The following is an 11,610-nucleotide window of genomic DNA, read 5'->3' as shown; positions in this document are numbered from 1 at the left end:
AAGTGGTAGTGTCTTCCTTTCCTTTTGGTTCGAGTTTGGTTGTTGTTTGAGCGGTTCGTGAGTGTTCGAAGTGTTCGTGAAAGTGTAAGGGATTTACGTGAAGAGTTCTTCAAAGGTATAATCTCTAAACCCTTTTTGTTGTTTAAAAACATGCTGTAATTTTTGTTAAGAATGCATAATCTGTACTGTTTACTGTAAACGTTTGTTTTAATCGAAATGGGATTTGGACGATCCGCTTCCACTCATAGGTTATCTGTAAAACGAGTTCCTTCACCAATGAACGAATCTCCAAAAGGACTTGATCACGAACAACCCCTTGAGTGATCTCGAACACTACCACAAGAGTTAACTCATTATTCTCCGGGATTCCAATAGAGGGATAGGTGGTATCAAACTATTGGGAGAGGGAGATGAGAACAGTTTTTTTTTTTTTGGAGAGTTGAGAGGATTTATGGCTTAGAGAAAATTTTGTACAATAACACTATGGAGTTGTGTATTGTCAGAGTTTTTCTGCAATCAAAGTGTGTATTCAGTGTTTTTCCAAAAGGCTATAGGAAGGTCTTTATACAGAGAAGGACCAAACATCTTTCCCAATATATTTTCATTTTCTACAATTAATTAAATAACATTTTTTAATTAATTAGCCCATTTAAATAAATAACATTTATTCAATCAATTAGCCCAATTAAATAACACTTATTTAATTTTTGATTTGCACAATAATTAAATAACTACTTATACATTAAACCAAATTTAATGTATACATTTAATTATCATATACATCCCATGTATATGTGCAAAACCTCTCGATTAATTCACTTGAATTAATTTGAATCTTATTCAAATATTTCTCTCCAATTTAATTATAGATCATATCCACAATTAATTATATATTAATCTCATTAATATATAGTTTCCTCAAATTAATTTGAACAATTCAAATTGTCTTTTTTAAGTATCCTCTAGTGAGCTAACGAGGGGATTGGGTAGATTTGTATATCAGAAGCTCCAACGATATGAGATTAATTGGTTAAACTCATTAACCAAGTTAATCAATATTAACTATGGGTACACTTCACTCTTTCCATAAACTATACTCTTCTCACTACAGATATATTTCCATGTCAATAGATACAAACTAATACCAGCAAGTTAGTCATTCATAAGTGTTCGTAACTCCAAGTGGGTCAAATTACCTTTTACCCTTAGGTTGCCTTTGACTTCTTAAGTATCATTGCTCCTCTAATGAACAACCTGTTTATGGTTCAACCAATAAACAGAAACCCCCTCTCGGGCCAATGAGAGAGTGGAGCCCTTTGTTCAAGTCTCGGAGACACCACTCATCTACATACTCTCAAAGAGGGAATGAGTAAATTCCATCTTGTATTATTATGCTCACAACTCCCCACTTGGTCTTGTCCCTAAAATGGTAAGCATATTGGGTTGGTAAACTGGCCACCACCACCTATGCAAATCAAAGGATAATCTCTCATGAACAGGAGTTCATAATATACTCAGGATTAAGACTAAGTCGCATAGGTCATCCTATTGAAATACAAATCTAACTAGTTAACTGTTGGGATTGATGTCCTAATTCTCCCGGAGTCTCGTTGTTTGTAATATATACACATTCTTATGAATAAAATAAGCGTTATTTCATTCTAGCATTTACTCATATCCAATAAACAAAGCTCCATGGTTATCCTATGTAAACTTAAGCATGTATATGAGATTTACAAGTGGATCATGCCTTAAGTGATAACCTAAATAAGTTTAAGGTGAGATACCTGATCCTGGTGACACTGCGGATATGACCCGCTTTGTAGAGGTTTGCAAGTGTTTAAACAACAGATTGTAGATCCCAACCATTCATGTGGAAATATGTGAGTGGAGGTATCATATACACAGAGTTTGTATAAGATCAGACCATAAGATGATTCGTCTCTGTATATAACGTCGTTGATACTGGAGACTTACATCTCACCTAAACGACCATGGGTGACATGACCTCAATCCTGAGTGTTTTGGGATCTTTTGCCTTTGAGAGCGGTCCTTTGATTAGTATGGGTGAGAATGGCCAGATTGCCAACTCAACATGCCTACCTTTTTGGGGATTTGTTTGATTTGGGAGCTAGAAACTCAGTTACGCAAGATGGAATTCACTCCTTCCCGATACAGAGGTAAGTAGATAGATTGCTCCCTTAAGGACTGATTCCGGGGCTTGAACACAGTGGCCACAACTTCTCTTTGGAAGAGAGGACTCAGTCATGGTAGGACTATGACTTATGTTCATTAGAGGGATCAGTGGTACTTAAGGAGTTAGATGTAACTACAGGGGCTTAACGAGCGATATGTGAAGGGTTATCGCGCTGTTGATTGGTTAAGATAGACACATAATATATCTGTAGTAAGGAGAGTTCAGCTATCGATTTTAATGGAGTGCCTAGCAGTTAACGGATGGTGGATCCTGTGACTAAAGAGTTTAGTCAATTATTCACGTACCATTGGAGCTTCGAGCTCCAGGTCTATAAGGTCCCCTTGATAGCTCAATGGATTGAAGTTGAGGTTCAATTCTTGGTGTTAATTTGAAATGTTCAAATTGACAAGAGGTAATTCGATTATATATGATATGATCGATATGGTGTATGAGATACATCAAGTAGAAGGTTAATGTAAATGAGATTTACATTAAGTGCCAATAGAAAAAGAGCTATGGTTTTGTATGTTTCATGAGATGAAATATTATAACTATAGGTTATAAATATAGTATGGTAAGTTGGTTATCATTTATATTTATAATAATATTAATTGTTGGATAATTATCTCTTTTTCTCTAATAACTAATTGAGTGAAAGGTTATTGGTGGTTTCATGGTAACTATGAGATAAAAAGAAAAATGTTTTTCTGAGTTAGTAATGTTGAATTTTGTGAATTTGAGATTTCCTCTCTTGAAAATATTTTCACGGAAGTTGTCAAGTAGATAGGATTTACTAAGTGATAGCTTGGATAAGGTAAATGATCGTGGAGTGTTTGTAGGCGACAGACACTTAGCTAAGCTATTAGCTAAACGATCGCATAACTTTTGCTAGATGCTCGTTTAGTTTTTCCTAAACGATTGGGCATCAACCTATACGATAGGTACCCAACCTTATCTTCATACAAGACCCTTTTGGTTGTATTTTGAACATTGATCCCTATATGTCTCCATATACAGTTCAAGACTCATAAGGCAGTCTTGGACGTTAGTTTATTGGATTTAGGGTTATTGATTTAACTTCTATAACTCTTTATTGATGATGGTCAATTAATAACATTTACTATCACATAAAACTCAATACAAGTAAGTAGTTATATGCTCTTATCAAGGATGATGAGGTAGAGGAGTCCTCATGGACGTACTTAGCATGCATTGGCATTGGGTATTTGTAACTTTTTCTTCATGAGAAACTTCACTATTAGGAGTGCAATAAAAAGTAAAAAAATTGAAACCCAACCGATCCACTACTTTGATTTGAATTTTCAGTATAAACTCGGACATCTTAATTTATCTTCAGAGAATAAAAAATTATTGGTTTAAATTGACTTTTGATTGAAAAAATCAATAAAAAAAAAAAAATACCAAATCGAGAGTATCTATACTCTAAAATATAAACTTTAACCTTAAGTACATCTTAGTATTTTAATGATTATGGTTTATGTATATTTGTTATTTGAAAAAAAAAAAGTAATTGTGGATGGAAAAATTCGGCCATGAAAATTCATCTGACTCTCACGTGCCTGTTGGATTTAGTGTCCTACATCTCGTATATCTTGTATTATGTATTTTAAAAGAATAAATTATTTATTGAATAAAATAATAGGTATTTTATTTACATTCAGACTGCATTAATTCAATTCAATAAACAAAGATCCAAGGTTATATGATGTCACTTGAACAGTATGTGATAGACATACAAGTGGTTCATGTTCAAGTTATAACCTAAAAAGTATGCAGTAAATGGATAAGGTTGGGCGACTTATCCTAGTAACTTTGCGGATACGACATACTTTGTAATTCTTACATGAGTTGTAAATGTTACAGATAATATGAGCCATATTGTTTATGTAGAGACATATGAGTGCGGATATCTTGTATAAAGAGTTTATACAAGATCAGACTGCAAAATGATTAGTTTCTATTTATAACTTAGTTACTTGAAGAAACCAATATTTCACTAGGATGATCACAGGTGGTTTGACCATAATCCAGAATGAGTTGTGAACTTCTGTTTATGATGGCAATCATTTGATCTATATAAGTGAGAGGGTCGTATCAGCTGACTCAACAAGCCTACCATTTTGGGGATTTTTTCGAGTTAGGAGCTGGGAACACACCTACATAAGAAGGAATTCGCTCCTTCTCGATCATAGAAAAAGTAGATAAATTGTTCCATTAATAGCTGATTTCAAGTCTTGAACAATGAGACCTTAACCTCTCACTATTCCGAGAGGTGTTAGTTTATAGTTGGATTATAACCTATTTTTTCATTAGAGGAATCAATGGTACTTAAAAAGTAGATGTCACTACAAGGGTAAAATGATATTTTGACCTAGTTGTAGTTATGAGCAATTTGTAAAGGGTCGATTCAATGTTGGTTGGTTATATCCATAGACATAGAAATACATCTACAGTGCGAATGATGCAGCTATCGGTCTTTAGTGGAGTGATAGGTAGTTAATGAATATCGATTGATTTAATTAAAAGGGTTTAATTAAATTAATCTCATATCATTGGAGCTTCTAATCTGTAGGTCCATAAGGTCCCATTGTAGCTCGCTTAGGATAGTTAAAAGCAATGATTTGAACTGTTCAAATTAATTAAAGAAATTATATATTAATATGATTAATATAAAGTATAGTGAATTTTGATAAATATGATCTATAATCCAAACTATATTATAAGAGAAATGTATTTGAATGAAGTTCAAGTATTAGCTTTTTATAAATTTGATTCATAAAGAGATATATGCATATAAATATGTGATATTTGTATGTTAGTTAATTATTAACTTTACATTAAATTTGATTTGTATGTTAATTAATTAAATCATAGTTAATTAATTAAGTAGCTAAAAGGAGAAAAGGGAACAACTTAGAGAAGGGGTTACCCTCTCTCCTTATAAATATACTATTATAACCTTTGTAGAGTGAGGTTTGTTTTTGTGAAAAATGACCTAGCCTCCACTCTTCCTCTCTAATCTTTCTTCTCCAAAAGGAATTTCTATCTAAAAATTCCTCCATCAAAAGGTCTTGGAGCCCACACTTCCAATCTTTTTTTTTTATTCCAAGAGAATAACAAGGGTAGCCTTAGGGGTGATGTTCTTGTTCGTTGAGAAGCTCGAGATTGTTCATGACCTTTAGAGGGGAAAACGTGAAGAAGGAAAAGAATCTACAAGGGTGAGTTCATTTCTTTCCTTCTTCTTCATTTGAAGCATGCTTAGGTCCTTTTGTATGTTTATCCTTTGGATATTTCCATGAGTTCATTGATTTTTTATCACAAAATCATTTTCTAAAAATTGTAAGGTGATCACATGCTTCCGCGAGAATTGGATTCCTTTTAGTGCCTTCAACGGTAAATTTGTAATTCAGGAGAAGACATCACTTGCAAGATAATCAAAAGAGTAACACATCAGTATGGTGCTTGCCACAGACACTCTGATACTTAAGCCAACATTTTGCACAAATGTCAAGGCAAATAGTTTTTAGGCAGAAAATGAGCTTATCTTTCATGAGGCTGCCATGCTATATTTATAGTTGAGTTCTATAGGTCTTCCTTACAAAAATTGGAAAAGGAAATCTATTTTCTTTTCCTACTTTGAAACTAGACATACAAGGTTTGGGATCGGGCCGTTGAGGATGTTCTAACGTAGAGGGCTGATTCAGATCAACCTCACTATAAAGGATTTCATGGCCTCGACCCCAGGGCTCCCAAGGCCCATATTAGCCTTGGCCTCGATCTTCGAGGGTGAGGCGGGCCAAGTTGGCAATTTTGAGCCCAACTTATCTTCCTTTTTTTATTAAAACTCTCTTGGGCCTGCTCCTTTGTTGGGGTTGATGTCCTAAAGTCTCGTGTCCTATAGTTTGTAAACAGTTTGTACGAATGCTTGTGTATATATGATATTTTACTTCACATCTTGTATTTTGCTCAATCGCATGTTTTATTTGCTTTACCAAACCAATAAACTTAAAATCCCTGGTTATCTGTATGTAAATCAAGCATGTATGTGGTGACATACAAGTGGATCATGTCTTGAGTGATAACCAAAATGGTCTGCAGTATAAGGATATAAGAGAGAAACCTTATCCTGGTAACGCTACGGATGCGGCCCGCTTTATGGAATGATCACAAGTGTTGTGACTTGTCACAGATGGTTTGATCCTGATTCGTGTTGGGGACATGCGAGTTGAGGCGTCCTATACAAAGAGTTTATATAAGACCTGACCACGAAGTGTTAACGTCTCGTTATATAACACCGTTCATGACAGAGACTTCACTTCACTAGGATGACCATAGGTAACATGACCTCAATCCTGAGTGAGTTGAGAGCTCCTGCCATTGAGGGCGGTTCTTTGATTTGCTTGGGTGTGAGTGGCCAGAACGCCGACTCAAACGTACCACTTTGGGGACTTGCCTGATTTGGGAGCTGGGAACTCAGCTACACAAGATGGAATTCACTCCTTTCCTTAAGCATGGGTAAGTAGATAAATTACTCCCTTAAGGGTTGATCTCGGGGCTTGAACGATGTGGTGCCACACACCTTCTCATGGCTCGAGAGGTGTTCACACATAGTTGGACTATGTTGTATTGTTCATTAGAGGAATCAGTGGTACTTAAGGAGTGAGATGTAACTACAGGGGCAAAACGGTAAATTGGCCCAGCTGTACTTACGAGCATCTGTGAAGGGTCATCGTACTCATGATTGTTTATATCCGATGGACATAGAAATATATCTGTGGTAAGAAGAGTTCAGCTGTTGGTCTTTAGTGAAATCGCTGATAGTTAACAGACGGTGGATCTCGTGGCTAAAGAGTTTACTCAGCTATTCACGTACAATTTGAGCTTCGAGCCACAGGTCTATTAGGTCATCTAGGTAGCTTGGATAAAGTCGAGAACCAGTGTTTGGGTTAATTTGAAGTGTTCAAATTGACAAGAGGAAGTTCAATTATATATGATTTAATTGGACTCGTTAATTATATATGATATAATTGGCTAAATGTATGAGATACATTATTTTGGAGGAAATTAGATATAAATATGATTTATATCAAGTAGAGGAGAAAATACTATAGTAGATATATGATATCAAACTATAGGATATAAATATAATATGATTATATTTATTAATTAAAATAATTGATTAATTATTTGATAATTAATCGATTGATCCACATTCGGATGTGGGAAGTGGGGCTGCGAAGGTTATGGTAACCGACAGATTAAAACAATGAAAATTGTTTTCATTTCATTCAATCGTGCATTCGTATTCGCCTGTGCCCAAAAAAGAATATGTGAGAACGATCGCGAGAGCCTATATGATTGAAGCTTGTTCGTCTAAACGATTGTCTACCTCACGCGTTCTCTAAACGATCGTATACATCTTTCCTAAACGATCGTTCAGTTTTTCCTACACGATCGTGTAGCTCTATTATACGATAAGCATTTCCGCTATACGATAGCAGAGTTCATCTCCCACTTGCTTATCGTCTACACGACGTCTTCTCCTCCGTCCTCGACCAAACTCACCAGAGCCCACTCTTTGGGTTTTTTACGTCGAGGATACCCGAGTTTCTCTTGTGGTGGTGTCATCCCCGTGGCATTTTTCGTGTACATTCGAATCGTGCTGTTGTAGTCAACACACTCACCGAATGCCGGTAGATCGGTGGGAGGTTTTCCACTGCTGAGGGTTAACATACGAAGACAGTCTTCATTTGGTATGAACCATTTTGTATTTTGAGCATGCCGATAATGAGTTTAATATGCATAGCTGTATGTATGGAATGTATGTCGTTTGTGAAATCGATATGAGATCCTTCAATTGGTATCAGAGCCAGGTTTCTGATACTCCGATTTCATTTGTTGCAACGAAATAACGTATACATCCATGGTGGGTGCATTTCTACACTGTTTTAAGTGTTAATTTTGTTGTGGATGTGGCAGATAAATGGATGTTTTGGGGATGAATTGTCTCGGTTTGTTTAATTCCTTTTACATTTGCGGTTGTTTGTAAAGCCCCTTGCATTTTTAGGCATAAATAATCGTACTTGAGTCTGTATTCAAAATGTTTGAAGTCTTGAGTCATTCGTCGAAGTTTTGGGCAAAGGTTGCGGCTCTCCGAGGAAGGAGATGATCTAGGGTTGATCGCATCGTGCAGAAGAGGTTCTATGCGATCGCTGTCCATCGCATCGTGAAGATGAAGGATTATGCGATCACGGTTGAATGATGGGGTATGCAATCAAGAGTTGGTCGTATTGGGTTGACGATCAGGCACGTGACCACTGAGTATCGTTTAATGTGCGTGCGAGCTGGATGATCGTTTAGGTCAGCAAGCTTCATCGCTTAGTAACTGACTAAACGATTGTTTAGCATCGCAAGGTAAATCGTTTACCAAGTTGCATGCATCAATTAGATGATCAAACGCTCATGTATCGTTTAAAGCACGCTAGACGATCGTTTAGTTCAGCAAGCTTCATCGCTTAGTAACTGACTAAACGATCGCTTAGTAGCTCAAAGGTAAATCGTTTACTTGTCGTCGCGCTACACGATCGTTTGGACGATTAGGCTTCGCAGCCTCGTCGTCGTCTATTCAATCGTTTGCTAATGTTCCTATCGTCTAGTGCGTGCTAAATGATCGTCTACCTGCTAGAGTTTGCTACACGATGAAGACCTCCTGGTGGTTCAAGACCCAGTTCGCCTGTGAACCGATTTGCCTGATGAAAAACGTAATAGATAGGGTTTTCATTCTGGTTTTTTGGTTTAAAGGCTCATCCCGGTCCATTAATCTCTTTGTTTAATACATGCGATGTATGTTTTATATGTTATATGGTATGCACATACAGTAAATCCCACCTTAGGTTGGATCATGTATCATCTCTTTATTGTAATTGTTATATTTTAGAGAAGAATGATTTTAATTATGTATGAGCATGCTTATGCATCATATAATATAAGAGTTATATTTATGCATGCATAAAAAGCATTGACATGCATCGTCTTTATATTATAATTGTAAGGGAGAATGATAGCATGTTTGCTTGGTTATTACGCGTAATATAAAAGTTATATAGTAATGACTGGACATTGCATGAAGCATGACACATAGGTTACTTTATAAATGTTAAAAATACCTCGTTATGCGCAATGTTTTTTAGTTGTTTCTTTTTAAGAGTTAAAGAGAAATTAGAACTAAACAAAATAAGAAAGATATGCATGCTCACTTAGGTTTAATTCATGGTTTTTAAATGTTTAAAACTTGGATCACATAGGCCTAAGATCGAAGTTCTAATATGATTAGCAGCCCTAAGGCTTTAATCTTTTAATCAGTTTAATAGGATTAAATTGGCTAATAAAAGGTTAAAGTGTAGCAAATCTATCTATAAGGGACCTTTTGTCTAAGGCGGGTTCTGTCTAGGCTGGGGTATTTAAGTTGACAGAAACGTAACACCCCTACCTGGAAACTTACCTGAAAAGGTGAATTAGATAGATTTGATGCATGCATGCAAGTTAAAGACAGTCCATTAAAGTGTTTAAATGTGACTACTTAAACTTATTTATATTTCATAAACAAACGTTGTTTATGAGTAGGCTTTAAAAAGACCACTTAGACTAAAATCAGTAGCCGGATTGTCTAGGTTGATGAATCCTTAGGTAGAACATTTAGTGGAAGGTACTTGGGGTATAAGATGCTTCACTTAAACCTTTCACTTTTCTCCTAAAGTCCACACCGTGAGATCTATCCTCGGCCTCGTGGCACCTTTGGCGTGTCCCCCCAACGAATGGTGTTTGGGTAGGTCAATATCAAGGTGGATGGAGAGAATGTTTATAGTAAGTGGGAGCCGAAAGTGCGACAGCATATCCCTCGGTCTCCCTTGTTAGGTTGAATAAAATTTCTGCGCATCGCTTCGAGGCACCCTGGGAGTGTCCCTCTAAAGGATGGCAGTTTTGCGCGTTTCTTTATTTGATTTCCTGTAAGAGGATAAGGTAACTTAGTCTCTTGTCCTAATCTGTCTTTTCCCTATGGTAAGCGCATTAGGGCAGGACTCTGGCACCGAAAACGAGGGGTTACACTTACACGGAATAGTTAAAGGTTAACGATTCTGGACCGAAAAATGGTAGCTGTTAGGTTCAGTTCCAAGAGTTGGTTCTGCCTAATGGTTAAGAATGTCTCATCCCAGTGAAGGGGCAACTGATCACACAACTGGTGGCATTTGTCCTGACTCACTGGGGCATCATTGCAAATAGAAGTTTATAACCTAGGGTACTTGAAACTGTTTTGTAAAACAAATTGGTTTAAAAGTGGTTTAGCAAAATCTAGTAAAGATTTGTTTGTATTTTCAGCAATTTTTCCAAATGGCTATAACCACCTTATCGTTGTTAAGCACCGAAAAATTAACTGGTGATAATTTTTCAACATGGAGACAGATGATCACGACGATCATCGAGGATCTCATGTTCACTCTCACGTAGGCTTGTTCTTTTATCCCAGCTCCAAATGCCACTTGAAATGTTCGGGAGGCATACGAGCGATGGACAAGGGCGAATGAGAAGGCCCGAGCCTATATCTTGGCAAGTCTTTCTGATGTCTTGGCCAAGAAGCATGAGCCTATGGACTCAGCCCATGAGATCATGGAGTCCTTGCGGGGGATGTTTGGACAACCGTCTGAACAACTTATGCATGAGGCTCTTAAATACATATTCAACTCCAAAATGCAAGAAGGCACCTCTGTTCGTGAACATGTGCTAAATATGATGGTCCACTTCAATGTGAAGAAGTTGAATGGGTCTACCATCGATGAGGGTAGCCAGGTTAGCATAATTCTGCATTCTTTGCCGGAGAGCTTTTTGCACTTTGTTAGCAATGTGATTCTTAACAAAGTGAACCTTACAACTCTCCTCAACGAGTTGCAGACATACCAATCTTTACTGAAAATTAAGGAGAGGCAGAAGGGTGAGGAAAATGTTGCTTCATCGTCAAGAACGTTCCATAGAGGTTCGACCTCAGGAACGAAGTCTGCACCTTCTACTTCTAATTCTGCAAAGGGGAAGAAGAAGTGGGGTGGTAAGGGAAAAGGGAAGGCACCTACTAACCCACCACTTGTCGCCCCAAGGAGGCGTCTACCAGTTGCTAAGGGAAAGTGTTTCCATTGCAACCAAGAAAGACATTGGAAAAGGAACTGTCCTCGATATCTAAAAGAGAAGAAAGCAGCCAAGGCTAAGGCCAAGGCGGATAAAGGTAAATGTGATTTACTTGTGCTCGAAACTTGTTCAGTGGAGAATGATGATTCAGCCTGGATAATTGATTCAGACACCACTAACCATGTTTGTTCTTCTTTTTAGGGGATTAGATCTTGGTG

This window comes from Benincasa hispida, chromosome 1 (genome assembly GCF_027475165.1).
Source record: "Benincasa hispida cultivar pf3 chromosome 1, pf3_genome.v1.1, whole genome shotgun sequence".
NCBI lineage: Eukaryota > Viridiplantae > Streptophyta > Magnoliopsida > Cucurbitales > Cucurbitaceae > Benincasa > Benincasa hispida.
The sequence above is the reverse complement of the archived record's forward strand: the minus strand, read 5'-3'. Positions refer to the sequence as shown.